The following is a 22,851-nucleotide window of genomic DNA, read 5'->3' on the forward strand; positions in this document are numbered from 1 at the left end:
CTCTGTGCCCCTAACTGCGGTGGCCTCCTGAGGCCACAGGGCTCCACCATCTGAGCATGAAAGGTCTGCACGCTGGGACTTCCAATCGCTGGATCCCAAGACCTCACCCTCTCCCCCAACCATCACATCCCGATTCTTCAAACTGACCACCTACCCGACATGGGGCTTCGAGGAACCATGCCGACCCCACACCCACCTCGGGTCCCTTACAAGATCCCAGCGACCACCGCCTTGCGTACGCACACTTGTCCCTGACCTGTTTGCACAGTTGGTTCTGTGAACTATCTCACTCGGACGTGTCTATTTTGCCGTGTGGCTTTCCCGTCACCTGGGCAAGCCAGACTCTCCTTGAGGCCAAGGCTCAAGCCTTGTCTTTGCAAGTTAAAAAGCCAAAGACTACCTTTCATAAGTCTCACCGCAACCCCTGTGACATAAGCAGAAGTGGTATTAGCATCCCCTACTTTACAAATAAGGAAACTGAGGCTCGCTGGTGGTTGGTCAAAAGCCCCGCACACAGTAGGCAAACACGAACTGCTGATTTAAGGCTGAGAATAGGCCAGAGCCCTAAAAGCAATGACCAAACACTGCAAAGAAAAGGACACATGAAAGCCCTAAGTGGGGGATCCCTGGGTGGCTTAGTGGTTTGGTGCCTGCCTTCAGTCCAGGCATGAGGTCCTGGAGTCCCGGGATCGAGTCCCACATCAGGCTCCCTGCATGGAGCCTGCTTCTGTCTCTGCCTCTCTCTCTCTCTCTCTCTGTGTGTGTGTGTGTGTGTGTGTGTGTGTGTGTGTGTGTCTATCACGAATAAATAAATAAAATCTTAAAAAAAAAAAAAAAAGAAAGCCCTATGTGGCTCGTTTTACAATTTTATATGATGCCTTGTGGATCGATACTGCCCATCTTCCTCAGACAAGTGACAGGGGACCCTCTGTGAACATGTGCAGAGATGTACACAGCCCAGCTGCCCTTGGATGTGGTGGATGCTAGGTCCAGCTCCCACCACTAATGTACGTAAAAATAGAAAACCGTGCAATTTCTATGTAGCCGGGCAAGCTAACATGCAAAAGGAGAGAGGAGACAGAACAATGCAAAAAAGGATTCCTTCGAAGCCTAATACTTCCTTCCTTTTTTGTTTTGTTTTTAGGGTTCTTTTTATTAAGTTTTATGCTCAATGTGGGGCTGGAACTCATGAGCCAAAGATCAAGTGTGGCATGCTCTACCTCTGAGCCAGCCAGGCACCAGGAATCCTGATACTTCTCATATGGAATCATTTTACCAAAAAAAATCACATCAATGTTCGATGGAGATTTTAACATATGGTGCTTACCGAGACACATAACCCTCTAACCCTGCAGCTCAGTGCAAGCAGTAGGAACATTTTTCTAAGATCTTTTCCACATGACCTCATGCTGAGTGACTCTGACCACAACGCTGCAGGGACGAGGCCTTTCAGACGAGTGAACTAAAGACAAGCAAAGGTGCAATGAAGCAAATGCCCAAGGTCACAGGCCTGGGTTCAGAAGCCACCTCCTTTTCAGTTCCACAGTCCTCCTCCCCACCCCCAGCCCCCCCAGGGCCCCTCTCGACTTCATCACCCTCACCTGTGGGCCACACTGGTCCTGAGTGACAGGTGACCGCCTCCTGCAGTGAGGCTTGAACCCAGGCCTATGCCCCTGCTGCTGGTCATGTGGCCCCAGAGGACCCACCAGCCAACATGTTGTAGCCACAATAAAGAGAAAGCTCAGAGCTGGATGGTGTTACCACATGTCTGCATCCCAGCTCCTCATCTGTAAGACGAGGACGTCGGCCTGGATGACCTGCAAGATCCAATTCCAGCTCCGACCACCCCAAGAGAAAGCCTGAGAGGGCATCTTTAATAATTCAAGCTAAATGTTGCTCTGCTCCCTTGCCCTCCCCTCCCATCAGTGAGCAAATTCAAAGTTACTGTGCAGAATCAGAAGATTTTGAAGGTGGCAGGGCCCTGGGTTGTTCTTCCAACAACTTCATCTAAGAGAAATGAGCCCACAAAGGGGAAGTGGTAGGCAGGGCCCCCACCTTCGCAGAGTCGGAGGCAGACCCTGACTTCCGGATTCCTGGTCCTAGGATCTTCCCTGTGTGCATACCACGGGATTGGCCCGGTATAATTCTCCCACCACAAATACTCGGAAGCTGCTTTCGTATCTTTAGCTACCCCCTCTATTGAACAGCTTATTTGCAAATCTGAAAACACCTCCCCCTTGGAAGCAGGACATCTGTTCCATAATTCTGAACAAATGACAGGGTCACGGCCCCACCTGGCAATCTGCTCCCGGGGAACTTCAACATCCACAGGGGCTGCTTTGGCTGACCACCAAGCGAGCATCTTTTACTGAGGAGACTACCTGGATGGCTACTCTCTCCAGCGGAGCAAGAAACAAGGGTTGGCAAGGCTGGGAAGAAATTGGAACCTATGTGCACTGTTGGTAGGAATGCAAAATGGCACAGCGCTATGTATGGAACAGCACAGAACACGGTTCCTCAGAAAATTAAAAATAGAATTACCATATGACCCAGCCATTCCACTTCCAAATATATACCCAAGAAAACCCAAAGCAGGGTCTCAAGGAGATATTCACACACCCACGTTCACAGAAGCATTCCCGCCATGGCCAAAAGGTGGAAACCACCCAAGTGTCCATCCATGGGAGGAAGAGATAAACAAAATGTGGTACAGACTTGCAATGGGCTATGAGCCAGTGGGGGGAAAAAAAAAGATTCTGATGTACGTTCTATAAACAACATGGATAACCCCAGAGGACGTCATGCTAAGTGAAATAAGCCCATCACAAAGGGATAAACACCACATGTGGCGATTCTACTCCTATAAAGCACCCCGATGACCTAAATCGGGTCAGGATTTCTACCCTAAATCGGGTAGAAATAGGAAGCAGAACAGAGATTACCAGGGGCTGTGGGGAGGACAGAAGGGGGGTTGGTGTCATGGGCACAGAGCTTCCTGCGGCAAGATGAAACAAAAGCTGGAGCTGGATGGTGATGACAGTGGCACAACAGTGCGAACATTCTTACACAAAGTGTGCGGAACTGTACACTTAAAAATGATCAGGATCATAATCATTTATGTTACATGTCTTTCACCACGATTTTAAAGGGGGTGAGGGAGAATGAGGTAGGCACCAGAGCTCATTCCAGGAAGACAAGTACTGTTAGCTTGGGCCGGGAGGTACGGGATGGGCTTCCAGGGGGCGGGGGCGGGGGGGCACCCAGTCCACCCCAGGCCTGGCTGCGGGGTGCAGGTAAGTTGGGGGCAGGCCCGGCTCTTCTTCATCTCTGCCCTCCCCGGATTTCTTCTAACAAGTGTTGGCCAAATACTGAAAGAATGCCAGGCCACAGCAGCTGAGCCCCAGTTCCCAGTTTCACTTGCTCAGTTCCCTGTGAGGTAAAGGACTCAAGGAAGAAGCTAATAGGATTTTCCTACAGATACGAAGCCACGCAAACCAGCCCGAGGTGCACACCCCTGAATCTCATTGGTGCCCTGCTGTCTCCTGCTGTTCACTGAGACCTGGGACCCCCGGCAGGGAGGGGAAGATGTGAGGAAGAAAGGCCGTAACTACCTCCAGAGCAACCGGAAGTACAGCCTGCAAAGCACAAACCAAATGCAGACGAATCCACTTAAACAGCCCTGAGGTACGGGCTTTCCTCTTCACTCTCCACATACCAAATTACTTTTAAAATCTGTTGATTTTAATCTCCGCCGTTGCCAAGATGTGGTCACTGCCCCTGACAGGGCTTCATGGATCATGAAACAGGATGCCACCAACCTATTTCAGAAGTTTTCAAGGAGAGTTAACCAAACCTCACAAATACCCTCTGGCTGAATGAGGGTTCTCAAAACTGTGCTGTGGATTTTCAGACCAATTCTGAGGTGAAGAAACATGTCAACACACACACATATATAAAATATGTCATTATATTACAACTAATTATATATTGTAATTATTATTATTACATAATTATATAATATGATATATTATATTATATAACATATTTTAATTAGTTTATTCAATTTAATTAATATATGACTGATTACATTATATATGTTTATATAGTCATATCATAAATGATTTTATATTATATATTATTTACATTATATATTACTTATATATAATCATTGTTACATTTATATTATAATAATATTGACTTAATAATGTGGGCTTTTTTTAATGTGTTATTTTCTAGTTTTCCAGAAGACTTTTTTGAGGCCAATTTTATGAGGCTATTGCATCTCCTGGAAATGCCATCTTTCCAGGCATTCTTCTCTGAGTCAGAAACTACTACAGTAAAAAAAAAAAGAAAAGAAAAGAAACTACTACAGTACTCAGAGACAAATAGATAAAACACTGAAGAACATAAAAATCCAAAAGCGTGTTCCCACCTAGGATTCTGCTTACAACATTCATAATAAACAGTACGTTCAACTCGAATTGCATCAACCATTAAATATGAAGATTCAAGTTATTTTAGGCTAAGGCCCTGAACTGTCAATCCAGAAATTGCTTGTTCTACTCAACTGATAGGCAAGTGGAGAAAAGCGATTTTAATTCCCTTTCCATTCCTCTCAACTAGAACGTTATCAAAAGCACATTCCTTAGGAAATAATAGCCTCTCCACCTTAATTTTGTGGGTTTGCTCCTGGGAAATGAAATGGTAATTTGGTAGGCAACCTCTAAACATGTGCTTCTCTTCTCCCCTTCTCTGAGAAGACTGACAAATCAGGGCCCCCACCTTAACCAAGGTCAAAATGACTGCAAAACTGCCTCTGTGAATATAACCCTCAGAAGCCCCATCTTAAGTCTCACCTCTATTTCTCTTTCTACCTCCTTCTTTTTAAGAACAGAGTGTCCAGCACACCTGGGTGGCTCAGTCGGTTAAGCATCTGCCTTGGGCTCAGGTCATGATCCCAGGGTCCTGGGATCGAGTCCCATGTCAGGCTCCCTGCTCAGCAAAGAGTTTGCTTCTCCCTCTCTCTCTCTCTCTCCAACAAATATAGTCTATAAATAAATAATTAAATAAATAAATAAATAAATAAGAGCTGAGTGTCCGGCAGGAGTTCTACAATCCCACCTTAAACTGCATCTCACACGGCCTCTTCCAGGTCCTCACCTGGTTGTCCTGGGTATCTCATCCATAAACACACCCAAAATGACTCACTTTTGAGAGCTGAACCTCCTCCTCAGCCCTCCAGCTCAGTGAATGACATGACTTCCCATCCAAGGCAGTGGATGAATATGGGCTGCCATTTTGTCAGGTGGCTGGACAGACCCCATCAACCAAGTTGGTCTGTTCCGCTGATGGAAAGGGAGGAGGCAGGCTCATCTCTGGGCTCCAGCCCCTCAACGAGGTGCTTGGCCCATCCCAAGGGCCCAGGAAATGTCTGCAGTCATATACCACCACGTTTCTTTACTCCTCAAGCTGTATTTGACTACATTCTTCAACATTTGCCAGGATCCGAATTTTATTTTATTTTGTCTATGAAGCTAGGTACCTCTGGGATGATTTACTTGAATTAAATCCACATGGTCTTCCAAAAGTGAAAATGCTTTATTGGTCTGGAACATTTTTCCACTGATACAATGGAAACAGAGGTCACAGCATCAAAGCTGGCCCCGTCCTGCGTTAGGACAAATGTATGCTGTAGAGTCTGGGGCCAGGGCTGAGAGAAGCTTAGGGCCCTCTGAGGATCACTGTGGGGAGCCAGGATGGAGCAGTGGGTGGTGGGAGGACTAAGCATGTGTTGTAGAGGGGGGCTCCACCTCTCCAGGCCACAGACAGGTCCTCAGGACTGTTGTGGCCACACGGGTGTGCACAGTCCACTAATGTTTCAAGAGCAGTGAGTTGCTCATCACATAAAGAGAAATAAGGAAATGAGACAGAGCTAGGAAAAACCACCTAACTATACTTGAGGTTGAGCAGAGGCTAACCTCTGACTCCTCTTCGAAAGGACATCCAAAATGAAACACAATTCCACGTTCTCTGAGGAAACCAACCTACTTCTGTACAAGGTTAACTTTCTGTCCCCAAGGCCGATCCTAATTCCCATGAGGCTCTCGGGGAAGCCACAGGTGCCACCTGGGTAAGCAGGCCTCATCCTGACACCACGGCTGGGAATCCCAGGATAATCACTGGAGGTAAGAAGGACAACACGATGGTTATGGGAAAGACGCCAGTGGGCTTGAAGCACTACAGTGGGTGTCCACCAACCACTCTGGAGAGAAAAGAATGCTCCGAAGTCATCAGACCCAGCACCCATGTTTATGCTCCAAACCCTTAACATATCACCAAGTGAATCCCAGGTAAAGGGCCACGCAAACCTCCACACTACATCTGTACAGCACTTCACAAGGCACAGAAAACCTTCATGTGAGCGAGCTCACATGGTAAAAATCTAAGCAACCCTGCGTCATACTCAAAACCAACATTACTGCCCCATTTCTAATGAGGAACCTAGGGCACCAGGTTTGCATGATGTTCAGAGTAGCACAACCAGGAGCACGGGGAGCGCAGGAACCCAGGTTGAAGCCCAAAACTCCCCTGTTCTCGTCTACATGGTGCTGTCTCTCCCCATCTCGGTGCACAAAACTGGTATAAATGCGTGATGCCCGGTTGAAGAAAGTCAGCCGTGTGGCTTTAGCAAAACAGATGGCAATCATTTAGGTCTAAATGTTAAATAATGTTCAGCACATGTGGACAGGGTATCCGGTGCTGTCTAGACGATCACAGATTGTAATTGGAGTCAGAATTAGAGAGAGGACCTTCCAGAGCCGGGGGAGAGGAAAGCACAGTCTAGGAGACCAAGCTTCTAAGGAGAGCTGACTCATGAGACGGAGTGAGCTCGCCGTCAACGGTGGTCTCAACAAAGAGTCTAAACCACCATCGGGCAACAGGGTTGTGGAGGGAATTCAAGAACCCAGTGGTGCTCAAAGTTCATGATTCTGTGACCTGGCCACAGCAACATCCTGAAATCAAGCCTCCATCCCAAGCAAGAAACTGAGGGTTGGGGAAAGGCATTTGTTTGGGTCTTTTTGTCCCATCACAAAAAAATTCCAGATGTGCAGACCACAAGGTACACCCACCACCCCAGAAGCAGCTTGGCAACTCTGGGAAAGGGGGGGCGGGGGGGGGCAGGGTGCTAAAATGGAAAAACCAGGAGAAATTAAGAATGGGAACTGTTCTCTTCCAAGAACATAAAACTCATGAAGACAAAGCCCCAAATGAAATTCGCTGCAGACACTGTTTAAATAACCAGCTCGTAAGGCTTTTCTTGCCAAAAAAAAAAAAAAAAAAAATCCAAACCAGGTCATGAAACATAAAGGGTAAGAGTCTGAAAAACAGAAGTTGCACGAAATGGGGTCAGACCACCAGGATGCGACCATCCTCCTCCAAAATCTGCGAGCCATGTGCGTGGCAGTGAGGTATCGACACCTCTCTGATGGGACCTACCAGCTGTCACAAGATGATGCCTAGAAAAGGTCTCTGCCCTTGGAAAGCAGGGGGCAAACGCTCCTCAGCGTCCCTACCTCCCTGAGGAAGTGATGAGACCACGAGACCAAGTGGACTCCGTCATGGGCTCTCAACGTGGTGTTTCCCCAAGGACTCACACCCTCTTCAGGGCCCCACCTCAGGGTCCCCTGGGAAGTAAAGTTTAAAGCAAAAGGTAAAAGGTCACAACAGCCTCCTTTATGTCAGGAGATTTTTCTGGCACTTCCATCCTCCGAATGATTCATCATTCCCCGGAACCAGGCTGCCACTCACCCAGTGTCTATGCAAACATGCACACGGCAGGTGCTTAGCGAGGAGCCCTGTGGAATCCGGGTCTGTGGGACATCCGGGAGCTTCTGGACTGGAAAAACCAACCCAACTATCAGCCTGGGGTGAGGCCTCCAGCTCCAGGAACACACCCGGATGCACCACAAGCTGCTCTCGAGGGCCAACAGCCACTGGCCCGTTCAGCTGTCAGGGGCCAGCCCGCCGGCTACTTGGGTTAAAGGAGCACATCTGGGAAGCTTCTAAACATCCCGAGTTGACGGGCAACAGTAGGCAAAGTAACACAGCAGCGAGCCAGTGTGACAGAAGGGCCACTGCCCGTCTGCACCTCCCACGGAGGTTGGGACACTGCCCAGGTGGTGACAATAACAGAGTTTAAACTACTTGTTGGTCATAATGATGCAGTGGGTATAATTTTCCCATCTTGCAGAGAAGAAAACCGAGCTTTAGAGTTTATGTAATTTTGCTCAGGGTCCCAACACAGGAAAGGGGCGGGACAGCATCCAAATCCAGGTTCAGTCTGTATCCAATATTGCGACAAGCCTGCAAACCTCCTGTAGGACTTGACAGTCCGATGGACGAATAGGGCAGCACACCCAGACTTGAAATTACACACGCAGGTAAGTGGAAAGCACAGTAAGTGCAAATAAATTCACTTCTCCAGCGGTCAGGCCAAAATTATCCGTTAGGTGCATTTTACTGGAAATTTCTTCCTCCTAAGCTAGTGTCTGGTTTGGAAATTGGTCGGCCTGCTCCGGAGAGAGGCCTGTACTTGCCAGTCGGCCCCGGAACAAGCCAGCCCACCCCCTGCCATCTCCAGGTGGCACACCAAAGTAAAGCAGGAGCCCTGAGACGGGCTCGTTCCTCCTGAGTTAAGAGAAAGGGCAGAGATTTTACTAGTAAAGTCTGAATACTCAGGGATCAACTCTTCCCCTGCACCCCTCTTTTCATCCTCATCTACATTAAATATCTGCAAGCTGCCTCCGAGGACAGGTGGGTGACTACCCTGCCTCCCTGGGGTTCTCCCCACTGCTCCTTGAAGCCCCCTGGGTGTCTCATTCTGCATTCCCCCGGTTATCCCAAGGCCATGCATGGGAGGACAGCTACGTGACTGCCCCTGGTACCCTAATATGCCAGGCAGGCACTTTCTGCATCCCAGCCAGGCCTCAAAGGGACGCATGGGGGCCTCCACCCACCACCCCCGGCACCTCTCATCGGAGCACATCCTCCACGTGTCTCCATGTCTGGGACCCAAATCTGACCAACTCTGAGAACACAAACATCACACTGCTCCTGGGACTGGCTGAGATCACATTCACCCAGAAGGTTATGGGGTAAGAGCTGGTGTTCTGCCAAAGCACTGGGGAAAAATTTTTAAAAGACAATTTCTAAGAAATCCCTCCAAATGGCCTAACGACTAATAAGACTTGCAAGAAAATGAAATTGGTTTATAAGCAGCGTATCTCCCTCCGGCAATTTGTATTAAGAGCAAAGAAGTCTTTCTTCAGAGCATCGTGAACTGATTTATCAATTGGTAGGAGGGATAAATCACACGTAAATGGCAAAAAAAAAAAAAAAAAAAAAAAAAGTATGACGTGTTTGCAGCATGAGGCAGAGAAAGGAATACCAGCCTCAAGGTCGAGTATACCTACGTTTCCCCCCTGCCCTGCCCCACGGGCAGCGCACCTGAGGGCAAGGCGCTTCCCTCCCAGCCAGCTGAGACCCAACCCACCAGCTGCCCCATGCAGTAGCTCCACAGTCCTTGAATGTGGCCCTAAGACAAGCTCCTTAAACAAAAGAGAAAACTTCTGTGTTTCTCAATACCCTTGGGCACTCGGGGACTTTACTGGCAGGCCAGCAATGCTTCAGGAAACAGCCCCCCCTTCCAAAATAAGAAAATTCACCAGAAAAGCTTGAGATGCTTCTAAGAAAGCTTGTAAGGCAGACGAGTACTTCCTGAAGAAGTGATGAAGCAGAAAAACCAGCTGGCCCAAGCTTTCCCCCACCACAGCTCTTTCTGAATTAAGCAGGCAGGTAATACAGGCAGGTAATACAGAGCCCTGGCTGCTTCAGGACCTGGGCACGGGCAGAGCCAGCTCCAGGGGGGTCCTGCAGGAGGGAGGGTGTGGCCGGAGGCGTGGACAGTGTGTCCCAGCAGAGGGGGCTGTTACCATGTTGGAAAGAGAGCAAAGGCCTGGTGTTTTCTCCTCCTTCAAGCCACCACCACCACCGCCACCACCAGCAGGAGTGCCCACACTGGAGCTAATCCGTACAATTCCTGGCACACAGCAGATGCACAAAAGCATGGGTTGGCCCAATCTTGTATGGTTCTGGAAGAGTAGCACTGCTAACACATTGTCAAGATGAGGGAATAGAGGTCTCATAACCTCTTGCCTAGTGATTACAATAGAAAAAAAATCAGCTTTTCACCCCAAATGGACAGAATCTTTCTCTGGATTTCGCAACTTGCCAAGAAACTCTTTCTTAGAACTTCTGCCAAAATGCAAAGCCCATGGTGTTCATAAGCCTGCAGTTTTTGCTACCACCAGCCATCTCTACAATTTTTAAGCCCATGAAAGATGGCCTCACCCTAACCCAATAGAAGAAATGGGCAAAATACAGAGGGAGTTCCCAGAGAGAAGTCCATTCGGTCAACGATACATGAGAAGATACTCAACCCCACTCATAATGTAAGATACAGAAACAAGGCCTCTCAGATGGTCTAAACTCAGAGCATGTCATAAAAACTCCAGGGTTGGTGACAGCAGGGGAAACCAAGTCATCACCCACTGCTGGTGGATAATAAATGGGGTGAGCACTGGGCACTGTCATATTTGGCCCGTTCTACCCCAGCAATCCTACCACCGGAAGATCCAGTTACAAGATAGTCAAGGCCCATTGACCTGTAATTGGCAAAATCAGAAACAATTTAAATATCCATAGGACTCTTGTTAAAAAAAAAAAACCTTGTAACAGGGCAGCCCGGGTGGCTCAGCAGTTCAGCGCCACCTTCAGCCCAGGGCGTGACCCTGGAGACCCAGGATCGAGTCCCACGTCGGGCTCCCTGCATGGAGCCTGCTTCTCCCTCTGCCTGTGTCTCTGCGCCTCTCTCTCTCTGTGTCTCTCATGAATAAATAAATAAAATCTTAAAAAAAAAAAAAAAGAAACCATGTGACAAAATATCATAAATCTTCAAAAAAAAAAAAAAAACGGAAAACAGGGAGAGGTAGCTTCACAACCACTAAATCGACAAAGGCATATATTGAATGAAAGGGTACAAAAATATTGATAAAATGAATCCTTTTTCAAGGATTATATTTACACATATTCTGAGATGCACAAAACAAAAAATTCTGGTCTGATTTACATACCAAACAAGGTCCACCGGCTGACAGCCCCGGGGACCAGGCCTGGGAAGACCTTCACTTTCACCGTTACTATGTCCATAGCGTTGGCCCTGGCTTTTGTTTTTTACATGCGAGCCTATTACTTTAACATGAATGTTTAATGGCCTCAGAGAACTGGGTGAGGGATGAAAACTCTGGCCTGCTGAATGTCGGGGTCTCTTGGTCAACAAGACAAGAGGGGGTGACGGCAGGGTTCCCGCCTCGGTCAGAAAGGTCAGAGGGTGACCATCCAGCTCCTCCAGCGATGGGATTTTGCAACGCTCGGATCTCATAATCCCATGTGATAAGTGTTCCCGGGTCCCTGCCAAGGAGCACAAAAGGCCTGGACAGTAAGGGCTGGAGACATCCACACTACAGGGCGGCCAATACGTTGAGCAAAACAACTCTAGGTTAGATGCCTTGTCCTCTGGCTCTTAACTATTTAACTCCTCACTAACGGAGCACAGGGCTTGCATCCCCTCTTTACACACCTGCAAGTGCCCTCTGTCCAGGCTTGTGTCTTGGTCAAAAAGAACATCGTGCTTTTGTGACTTCTACTTCTGTAGGATCCCCACCCCCTCCACCCCAGCACTCCGTGAAGGGCTAACTCTCATCACCTGATGTTCAAGACTGCTGCCTACAGCTCAGAGGAGAAGAATGCAGAGTCTCCTGGAGGCAGATGGTAGGTGTTCAGATCCCAGCTCTGCCACCCACTATCTGGGACCACGAGCCAGTGACTAATCTGAGCCTCAGTTTCGTATCTATAAAATGGGATTAACATTGTCCACCTCACAGGATTGGTGGTATATGTAAAGTATTTGTCAAAGTACAGGCGCCAAATGCGAGGCACGTGCTAATCCTGTGGTCATAAATGACTCCCGGATTCCGAATTAGGGCTCTTGCCTTAGTTAAATTGCACCCTCCCTAAAAGACAGGGGCAAAGAACATTATAGGCTAAAATTAATACAGAAATATCAGAGAGGTGTGCTCCTATTACCATAGGGTGCTAATACATTTCTGTTGGCCCAAAAATCTGAGCCCAAAGGCAACCCCGAGATTGGGCAGCATTCTGTGATTACTATGCAGAATTCACTGGCAGGAAATTGTTTTGCAGAAGCAGTTGCCAAGGAGAACGTCTATGTTCGGCAGTTGTGCCCTGTCATCCCATGACTTCTGTTGCTTGTTTCTTGTCTTTCGTAAAACAAAGGGTATGCCTAATGAGACCCATGAATGCAGAGAAAGATTTCACCAAAAAGAGAAAGTACACGTATCCAAGGAGAAAGGGGATCTCTGGGAACAAGACGCAAGGGGTCAATGTCCTCAGTGTCCCAGAAGCAGCTAGCAAACAGGTGTGTCTCCGTCACAGCATCTGTGGTCAGCTCGGTGAGCAATGTAGAGGACATCACACCGAGGAGCAACAGACAGCTGATACAGCGCCATGACTGTTCTAACAGCCTGTGACTTTTTTTTTTTTTTTTTCTGGAAAGCCCCAGCATTTAGTACTAGCAAAAAATAAATTCTAAGTTGTTGAAAGAATCACAGAACCTGGTAAGGGGGTTACAAGACTCGCCGAGATCCCCAGCATGAAAAGCCCCCTGCTCCCTTCCAGAATGAGCCCTGGCCCTTCACTCCCTGCCCCCAACCCTACCTCCCCACCCCCAACCCCCACCCTGACCTCTCAGTTGGGCAGCAGGGACATGGCACAACCAGTCTGAGCCACTCCCCAGCAGGTGGTGGTGGCTGCTGTGGGCCAGGAGGAAGCCAGAGCCTGTGGCTGTGCAGCCTCCTGCCCACACACCCACGCACTCTCCCTCACACACCCACCTGCCCGCCCTCCCTCCACTAGAGCGTGCAGTCTCACACACACATCACAGCTAAAACAGGTTTCCCAAAACAATAGCTGATATCTTCTTTTCTATTTCACTTTTTCATAATGTCTGTGGGCCAGCCAAATGGATTTTTATGACCAGGAGGTCACAAACTGCACGGTGACAGACGCCGACCCATGCCTAGACCCGGAGCTCTGTGCACAACTGGACTCATCCTCACCACACTCCAGCTTGCACTGCATGTGGCCCAGCCCGGGCTGCTGGCTGCTCATGTCTTACTTCTCCTTTGCTGCATAAAAGGTGGGGAGAGGGGCAGCCCGGGTGGCTCAGCGGTTTAGTGTCGCCTTCAGTGCAGAGCCTGATCCTGGAGACCCAGGATCAAGTCCCACATTGGGCTCCCTGCAGGGAGCCTGCTTCTCCCTCTGCCTGTGTCTCTGCCTCTTTCTCTCTGTGGCTCTCATGAATAAATAAATAAAATCTTAAAAAAAGGGGGGGGAGGGGAGGAGAAAGACGTGGGAAGAGGAAGAAGTGCACAGGGAAGTGAGGAGGACACAGGAAGGAAGAAGGCAGAGGGTGCCTTTGGGGATCTGGGGCACCCCTAGTCCAGAGGCCTGGGCCCTGGGGTCCCTCTGGGCCAGACCCACCACCAGCTCCAAAAGCAGATACTGGGCCCCCCCACTCACAGCTCAGAAAGTTCCCATTTCATAAATGGCCAGCAAACAGGTACCTGGAGTCTTCCATAAATTAAGAATCACTTCGGGCCTTGCCTTTTTTTTTCACAAAATTCCACCCCAATTGTAAGTGAGTGGGCCTGTCCCAAAATAAACTGAGCCGGAATTCAATGAAACTATAGAGTGTGGCTTCACCTTCCCAGGGAGCTCGCCCCCCAGGGCTGACAGCGTGCCACTTGTCCCTCTGGACCTCACGTACTCCTCAGCACCTCCACAGCTTCCAACTCCCCCCCCCCACCCCCAGCACAGGTCACACTGAGGAAGCTGACCAGCACACAGGTCAAGGCACCAGCCTCTCAGTGTCCCAGCTGGACACTGGCCTACTGGAGCAAAAATGCTCCAAAAGCCACTCCAGTTGATACAACCTCCCGCCTCCACCAGGCCTCCCCTTCAAGAAGCGGCCTGCAACCCTCACCCATACCCATCTGTCTGTCTTGTATACCGTGAACCTAGAAGAGAGAGGGTCCAGGAGAGGCTAGTTCATGATACGAGATGGGTGGCAGGAAGGGGCGTGTCCCGTAGTGATGATTTGCAACCCAGGGGCCAGCGTTGGGCAAAACCGTCTTGACCCTACAAACAGCCCTCCTCCCTGGTACCCCATGCTCCTCCCTAAAACAAAAACCGCCATAGTCAGTCACTGACCCTGTATATCTCTTGTATATCTCAGTTAATTTTTACAATAATCTCATAAATGGGTATGATCATCTCTACACTTCATAGATGAAGAAACCAAGGCGCAGGAGAATTTAAGTCTTTGGCCCACCGTCATGCAGCGGTTAAGTGGCCAGTGTAACTACGAAGCACTGGCCTCAGCACCCCGCAGGCCCGTGGTGACCTCTTTCAAAGATCTTTCCATCTCCTGCCCTCTGTTTCCCTCTGGTCCAGGGCTCTGAGGGCAGCTCACTGGGCAAGGGCTGGGCCCACAGGCCTCCCTGGGGCCAGGCGGGGCCGGCCATCCTCACCACCCAGGGAGCACTCTCCTCAGCCATTCCTGAGATTCTCCCCCAGAACACAGAGATCCTTCCCCTTCCACCCCCGCCAGGAACCCTCAAGCTCTCTCCAGCGAAACAAGACTCAGCAGGTAGGTTTGTGCCTTCCAGCGTATTCTTTACCAGAGTAATGAGACTTTGCTAAATGAGACCTGATTTGGTTAACACACTTGCACAGGGGCCCCCAGCAAGCTCCAGCAGAGGTAGGACCGGAGCCTAGGCCCCCAGACCCCCCGAAGTTCAGGTTCAGGGCTCTGGCCGGGCCTGGCTCCCCGACACTACACAGCCCTTCAATACAAACAGGAAGGAGAGCTCCAAGGCTCCCGTCCATAAACAAAAATGCTTGACAAGTATGAGGAATTATCAAAACACAGAACCATAAAGCAGACTCTTAGCTCTTCCCACACTTCTGGGGCAAAAGAAAAAAAAAAAAAAAGTGTGTGTGTTCATTTCTCAATTACTTCTCAGGTACTGCCCATTCCTCAATCGATTACTTTAATTCCTAAGACCCAAATTATAGAACAACAGGTAAATAATGTCACAGTCGTCATGCCATTCCTCAAATTAAAACAAAACTGTTACAAGCTCTCATTTGTCCAAAATACTCCTACTATCCTGGGGACTACTGAGGGCTTAAAAAACTCTCTGAGTCCATCTGCCAGTCGTTTTAGCGGAAGTTTCCCGTTTTTTGGTCAAACACTGGGTGGTCACCTGCTTTCCCCAGCGACAACCTGCACGCAAACCATCTGCCCCCTCACCTACAGGCCAGGGCTACGGCGCCCGAGTCAGCTGCAAACCACTACTTTTCATCCTGCATTTTCCTGTCCTTCCCCCAAAATAACATTCTGTGCAGGGGCAGGGGATGGGACTAAGCAGGCCTAGCACCCCCTGGGCTGCGGGAAAGGGGCACGGAGACCGGCCCCGGGGCACCAAAGCCTAAGCTGAGAACCGGCTTCCAGCCCGGGCCCACCCGCCGCCCGCCCCGCAGCTCTGTGACCTTGGGCGCGCAGGTCGGCCTCTCCCGGCCTCAGTGTCCTCCGCTGCAGAGCGAGAATCCCAGGCCCCGGGCACCGTTTCCGCAAAAGTTCCGGGCGCACCGCAGGGAGCGCCCCCGCCCCGGGTCCCGCGGCCGCCCCCGGGGTCAAGGTCAGCCGCGCGCCCCGGGACGGAAGGCCCGAGGGATGCTGGCCCCGCCGCCGGGCCCCGGGCTGCTTCCCCGCCGTCCTCCGAACCACCTCCCCGGCAGGGGCGCGGGGGCCGAGCTCCGGCCCCGGCCCCCGGCCCCGGCCCCGCTCCCGCCCCGCTCCCGCCCGGCCGCGCGACCCCACCGGCCCGCGGGGTCCCGCCGGCCCCGCCCCGGCCCCGCCCGCCCCGCCGAGGCTGCGGCCCCTGCGTGCTCGCGGCCCGGGTCCGCCGCGGTTGGGCCCGGGCCCGGCGGGCGGCGGGCGGCGGGCGGCGCGGAGGCGTCTGTCCACTCACCGAGCGGCGCCGCGCGCGGCCGCCTTTGTATGCAAACACTCGGCCCGCCGCGCGCCCGCTGTCAGCGCGCACCGCCCGGGGCGGAGGGGGCGGGGCCGCGGAGGGGCGGGGCCTAGGGGGCGGGGCGGGGCCAGGGGAGGGGCGGGGCCAGGGGAGGGGCGGGGCCAGGGGAGGGGCGGGGCCGGCGGGGCCGCGGGAGGGTACCCGCGAGGCGCGAGCCGCTCGGCTGCTTTCAGGGTCCCCCTGGCCGCAGGCCCCCGCCCGGGAGGACAGCGCGGGTCCGCCAGCCCTTCCCTGGCCGCCCCCCTCCGCTCTCCCGTGGGCACCGCACCTTAGGCCACGTTTCTGATTATCCTCCCCAAGCCAAAGACTGAGATTTAATTCAGCAGGCTAGACTGACCCGTGCCCCAAAGCCTCGGAATTCAGGGGGCGCCAACGTCCGCGGTCGGGCAGCCCGTAAGGCGCCCTGCACCCACCCCCCCACCCCACCCCAACCCAACCCGCCCCACCCCAACCCCGCCCAGGAGCCTGATAAAGCGCTCCGCACCCCCCCCACCCCACCCCACCCCCTCCCCGCCCAGGAGCCAGGTAAAGCGCTCCGCCCCCCTTCCCCCCACCCCCACACACACACCCCAGGAGCCCGGTAAGGCACTCGGCACCCACCCCACCCCCCCCACCCCACCCCTCCCCCCCCCCCCACCCCCCCCGCCCAGGAGCCAGGTAAAGCACTCCGCCCCCCTTCCCCCCACCCCCCCACACACACACCCCAGGAGCCAGGTAAAGCGCTGCGAACCCCCCTGCCCAGGGCCTGCTGCTATCTCAGCCCCACTCTTCAGGAGCACTGGGGGGCCCCGGGCGAGTCCCTCGACCTCTCTGATCCAGGGCGTCCACCTCTATAGCCATGTGGAGGCACCAGCTTTGTTGGCCCAATTGCGATGGACACTTCCTTTCCCACACTGGCTCACCTTCATCCCTTATCCGAATGACCAAGCAAGCACTCCTGCCTCATCCATTCATTAAACAAATACTACTCGTGGGGCCCTGCTCCAGACACTAAGAACAAGAGACCGGGACCCTGACCTTTCGAAAGGAGCTTCCGTTCTCCAGCAAGGAGTTGGGCAAGGGATGAATAATGAAGGAAATAATCTAGTAGCTAAATGACGTAGATCAGAGGATCACAGGGGTCACACAGGTGAACAGAAATCCTAGATGACAAGAAACACTGGAGTCCTCCAAAGATTTGGGGGCAGAGCTTTCTAGAGAGCAGAAACAGCAGGTGTGATGGTCCTGAGGCAGCCCTCTGTGAGTGGCTAGAGCCAAGGGGCAGCTGGAACGGAGCAGGGACCAAGCCTCTTGGATCTTGTAGGCCAACTAAGAAGTTTAGATATTCCGAGGTTTTTAAACCTGAGAATTATATGATTTAATTTATATTTTTTTTAAAAAAAAAAAAACCACTTCCCTGTTATGTGGCAAGTGGAAGTGTAGAGGGCCAGGGTGGAAGCACACATGCTACTGCAGGAAACCAGAGGAGATGATATAGCTCAGATCGATGGGAGGGGTGGGGCAGCTGTGAGAAGTGGAAAGACTTTGAATATATTTTGGAGGTAAAACCCGTGGATTGGCTGATGTACGGGCCGGGTGGGTATGACAAATCAAGGGTTAAATCCCCATTTGGAGCTTGAACAACTGAGGGACGGTGGTGCTTTTTTACTGAGGTACAGAAGGAAGAAGAAGCGGGCTTGGAAGGAAATTCAGGAGTGCAGCTTGGCCACTCTAAGGCTGAGATGCTTTTCAGCCATCCCGGAGGAGAGGTCAGGAGGGCATCTTTAGAGAAGCCAGGCTGGTTCTAGATAGAACATAGGGGTCACCTGCCCTGGCAGCTTTGCCCAGATGATATGTGTTCTTCCAGCTGCCCATTGGTGGATATGTTCCAGCTGGTCTTGGCGTGACTCCCACCTAGGCAGTCTGTCTCCAGGAAGGCAGGTGACCCGGTGCCATTGGCATTTGGGAGGAGGGGGCTGTGAAGGGGACCATGGATAACAGATGAGACCAAAGCCAAGAGGGTACCACTGCTGCCAGCAAATTGCAGGGCCCCCGAAGGAAGCATTCTTTACACTCCCCACCCTCCCAGGGAGCATTTGGCCTTGGGGTCAAGAAGCAAGGCTACCAGTGATGGAAAGGCTTTCTGGAAGGAAAGTCCAGCTAACTTCAGGCACCTCTTAAGTGAAGACTTTGCTTAAAATAAATCTTGAATTATTAAAATTTGGAGACTAGAGGTCTAAGCACATTAGAAAATCCAGTCCAAAGCACTGATTCTACAAATGATGAACTTGGGGCGGAGTGGGGTTGGGGTTCACCCCAGGTCACCCCAAGTGAGGTCTGATGGCTGCCAAGTACTTAGCCTGCCACCTCTGGGGAGGCACATCTCCTATGATCCCCTTTACCTCCACAATATGTAAACGGGGCCAGATGCTGAAGAGGGAAATTTTTTCAGACAAACAAGCTTCCAGGAGAGAACAGGCTCTAGATTACATTTCACTTTCTGATCGGCCTGGTCTGGAGTCCCCCCTGGTAGGGCCCTTTCTGTGTTGTCAGCTACTAGGCTGGTGACCCAGCGGTGACTCAGCCAGGAGAGCTGAGGTGATCCCCTTGGCCAATCCCTGCACCTGCCGCCTTTAGCCCAACTCGGAAGATAAGGGACCACAGAGATGAATAAACTTGCTCCAGCCTCCAGCAGGAGGAGGAAGGAAGGGCTGAGTGAAGCGGGGGCAAACCAGCACACACATCCTTGATTCTAAAGTCTCAGTTTTGCAATCGGGAAAATGGGAGGCAGATCCACGTTGAGGGTGGAAAAGTCCACTGTGAAATTCGCGGCACAGCGACTGACTGGGAAGATTTTTAAATTCTAAAAACCCCAAACATTAGGGAGTGGCGGCTCCCAGAAGGATGTGTTTGGTGCTTAGCCCCACTGTGATCCAGGGAGAGCACCCAGACCCCCCTCCTAGGAGGGACACCCAGAGAGCACCAAACAATGACAAGTCCCCAGCTGCCACAACTTTTCTGTGCTTAAAAAGTGAGGGGAGTGACGAAAGCGGCCTTATTCTAGGGTCACCTGGGTGGTTCAGGCCATGATCCCAGGATCCTGGGATTGAGCCCCCCACATCCCACTCAGCTCCCTGCTCAGTGGGGAGCTTGCTTCTCTTCTGCTCCCCCTGGTTGTGCTGTCAAATAAATAAATAAAACATTTAAAAAAAAAAAGAAAAGCAGCCCTATTCTAGCTAGAAACCTCCTCCCTTTTAGCCAGTGATAATAACTGCATTATCCTGGGAACTCTGAACTTTTCCAGATGTATTATCAACACAATGGAAAGGGCTCTGCACAGGGTGGGCGGGGACAGGAGGGGTGAACGCCTCTCTTCACGGGACCCCAGGAAACATTGTCAGTAGGTGTACAGATGACTGGTCTCCTGACAGCTCTGAGGAGTGGCAGCCACGGTTAGCTCATGCCCCGGGCAGGAAGGATACTAAAGAAAGAAGAGTGAATTTTCCCCCAGAGGGCTGCACCTTATCTCTGGCAGGGATCGCTGGGGCTCTCAGGAAGGGAGGGGCTCTCCTCCGGGATCCAAGGCCAGTCCTTGGTTGGGGGCTGTTGATGAGGTAGGTGACTTCAGCATGAGCCTTCCCTTGCTCAGGGCCTCAAGAATCAGGTGGAAACCATGAACCCCACCTGGTGCCACCTCACCCCCTCAAAGGCACGCGGTGGGGGGAAGACAGAGCTGCCTAGAAAGCCACCAGAGACAGAATGGATCCTCTGGGTGCAGGCTGTTGGGCTGACCAAAGCAACTTTCATGGGGGAAGCAGCAGGCATGGGGGGCCCTGGGTCCCACAAGAGGAGGAGGAGGAGGGTGGTGGGCCTGGGGAGCAAATGTGCACAACCAAAGCACAAAGACCCACCCCCCCAAGTGGAGTGAGGATCCTCAGTTAGAGCTGAGGCACCCAAGAGAGCAGAAGAAGTCAAAGTCGCAGGGAGGTAAAGGGGAGGGGCTGACGGCTGATACAGAAGGATCTTGGAGGTCGCATCACCCAGTTCACCCTAACGGACACGTCAACTAGACAGCATGTGCACCCTCCCCGAGGATTCATAGGACCCATGCGCACAGGGACCTCCCAGGCTTGGGGCACGGGCAGATGGGGCTCACCCAGGGGACCACACCAACCTGCTCCAGAACAGGCCCTGCGTGGAGTGCTGGGGGCTCCTCTGGGGAGCCGACCAGACACAGTCTCTGATGTCCGTGAGTGTAGGTGTGGGGTCTGAACTATGGCCTACAAAACTGTCACCCCGGCCCGCGCCACCAAGACGGGAAGGGTTGTACGTGGCCGGCTACAGGGTTTGCCCCATTCGAGCCCCGAGGTCAGGGGTTCAGCTGACCTTGGTGGCCTGAGCAGGCCCTGGTCTGGGCTAATCTAGGGCAGGTGTGGAGGAGCAGAACCGTGGGCGTGGGAACCACCATGCAGAACAGTCTGGCATGCGCAGGGGTGAAGGAAGGTCCTGGCTGGCCTCCAATGGGGTCAGGGTGACCACAGCAAGTCCTATGACTGCCTCGGCAGGGCTCCCAGCCTCTGTCCCCTGCGTTCAGGAGACACTGGGACACCCTTTCTCCTCTGGACAAAGAGGGAAGAATCTTAAGGAGCCAAGCAAGGTAAGAAAGATACTTTTCCTGGGACTCCTCCCTGGATCCCTCTTCCCCATGCATCCCAGGCCTGTAGGACCCAGGTCTCTGTTGCCAAAAAGAAAGCCACTGGCCCAAGGGAGATTCCCCAGCCCCCAGAACAGCAAGCCAAGAGGAAAACTGCAATTTCAGGAGTGGGACTAGTTAAGCGAATAAATCTGGCATTTTCCGGTCAGCACCAAAGAGGTGATCCGTCACACAGACCCTCTCCAACTCTCCAACTTGTAAAGCAAGATGAGATGACCCAATTGTTACGGGATGAATGCCCTGTCCTCCTCCCTAGGAGAAGGGGACCCTGGCTGATACAATCCTTTCTTTTCTTTGGCTAATTTCGTGCCCCACTCCCCTTCCCATAAAAACCCTATCTCTCGTACAACTCCTCGGAGCTGCCCTCTCCGCGTGCTAGATGGGATGATGCCTGATTCAGGAATGGCTTCATAAGGCCAATTGGGTTTTCAAATTTACCCAGTTGGAATGTGGTGGGGTTTTTTGGACTCTGCAAAACAGCCCACACACCTTGGAAGTTGTGTCCTGCAATGTAAGCTGCAGATCAGTTTGCCTGAATGGACTTTGTAGGCTTGACCCTTCCCCGCGTGTCCCCAGTCTTACAGAAAACAGCTGTCTCTGCCAGTCCCAGATTGGTCATCACCCTATTGAGAATGGCCTGAGCATTTGCCATTCAGAACAGACACTTGGCACAGCAGAGGCAGGGGCCAGCTGGGTTGTAGAGGTTAGGAGACGAAAGGGGAGGACAGATGAGGTGGCAGGAATGAGGCCACGTAGAGAACATGGAACAATGACCAATAATTAGTATTTCCAAATTTCTAATGCTGTAACCATTGGCAAGGCCACACTGGTGACTACTGACTCAATCTACCCAAGAAGAAAATGTTTTCCACTTGCTATGGATTACACATCAACACTCCCCTCACCTCCGCCAATGAATATTGAAGCCCTAATTCCTAATGTGAGGGCATTTGGAAGCGGACAGGTAGTTAGGATTAAGTGAGGATATGAAGGTAGAGCCTCTCCAGAAAGCCAGACCACAAAACTAAGCATAGTGATTCAACCTCTGACCTCGGAGAGGGAAGCTGGCTCCAGAGTAAAAATCAGGTTTCACGCGAAGACACAAGTACCCTATTACGGTGCTATGAGCTCTGGGCCAGTCGTCTTTTTTTTTTTTTAAGATTTTATTTATTTATTCATGAGAGACACACAGAGAGAAGCAGAGACACAGGCAGAGGGAGAAGCAGGTTCCATGCAGGGAGCTCCACGTGGGACTCGATCCCAGGACTCCAGGATCACGCCCTGGGCCGAAGGCGGGCGCTAAACCGCTGAGCCACCCTGGCATCCCTGGGCCAGTCTTAAGGTGATTGCTCAGCTACCAGGCTTTTCAACTGATAGAACTTTGCTACCAGTGAAGATAAAATCTCTGATGCTAAGTAGTACAATCCTTTGTCAGCTCTAAAAAAAAAAAACAATTAGGAGAGTAGAAAAGGACCAGGTCTGCCAACCAATTATAACATCTGTTAACATGAAGAATTTAAATGCTGCCTGCCTATAGTCACCCACATGGGCACCTGCTTGTTGCCCGGAGCCGAAATACAATCTAATTATTGACCTAGAACCTAGAGATGGTTGGGCAAAGTAACTCTACATTCTGGGGATTTCAACTCATCAGTCTCATCATCTCTTGTTCTTTGAATAAACAAAATCATTCTAGAATTGGCCATTCTCATCCACCCCTACTAGTCTAAAGCAGTGCTTCCCACAAAAACATGTCACATATTAGAACCACCCGGGAAATTGTTAAAACTCTCCATGCCCAGGGGCACCTGGGTGGCTCAGTTGGTTAAGCATCCAAGTCTTGATTTTGGCTCACATCAT

The 22,851-nt window shown here is 51.6% G+C and overlaps 1 protein-coding gene across 3 annotated transcripts in view; it reads right to left on the bottom strand.

The window, feature by feature from the left end:
* Positions 1-22,851, bottom strand: part of LPIN1 (lipin 1) — a 132,764-nt gene that overhangs the window by 55,537 nt on the left and 54,376 nt on the right. Inside the window, exon 1 of one of the 3 annotated variants that reach the window (XM_041756415.1) lies at positions 16,236-16,298. The exons of 1 other annotated variant lie outside the window; for it this stretch is intronic. The gene's annotated coding sequence lies outside the window, so the exon portion shown is untranslated. Of the gene's footprint in view, positions 1-15,753; positions 16,083-16,235; positions 16,299-22,851 lie in introns of those variants that run through there. One more of the 3 variants, XM_041756414.1, reaches the window with a different exon arrangement.

This window comes from Vulpes lagopus, chromosome 5 (genome assembly GCF_018345385.1).
Source record: "Vulpes lagopus strain Blue_001 chromosome 5, ASM1834538v1, whole genome shotgun sequence".
Classification (NCBI taxonomy): Eukaryota; Metazoa; Chordata; class Mammalia; order Carnivora; family Canidae; genus Vulpes; species Vulpes lagopus.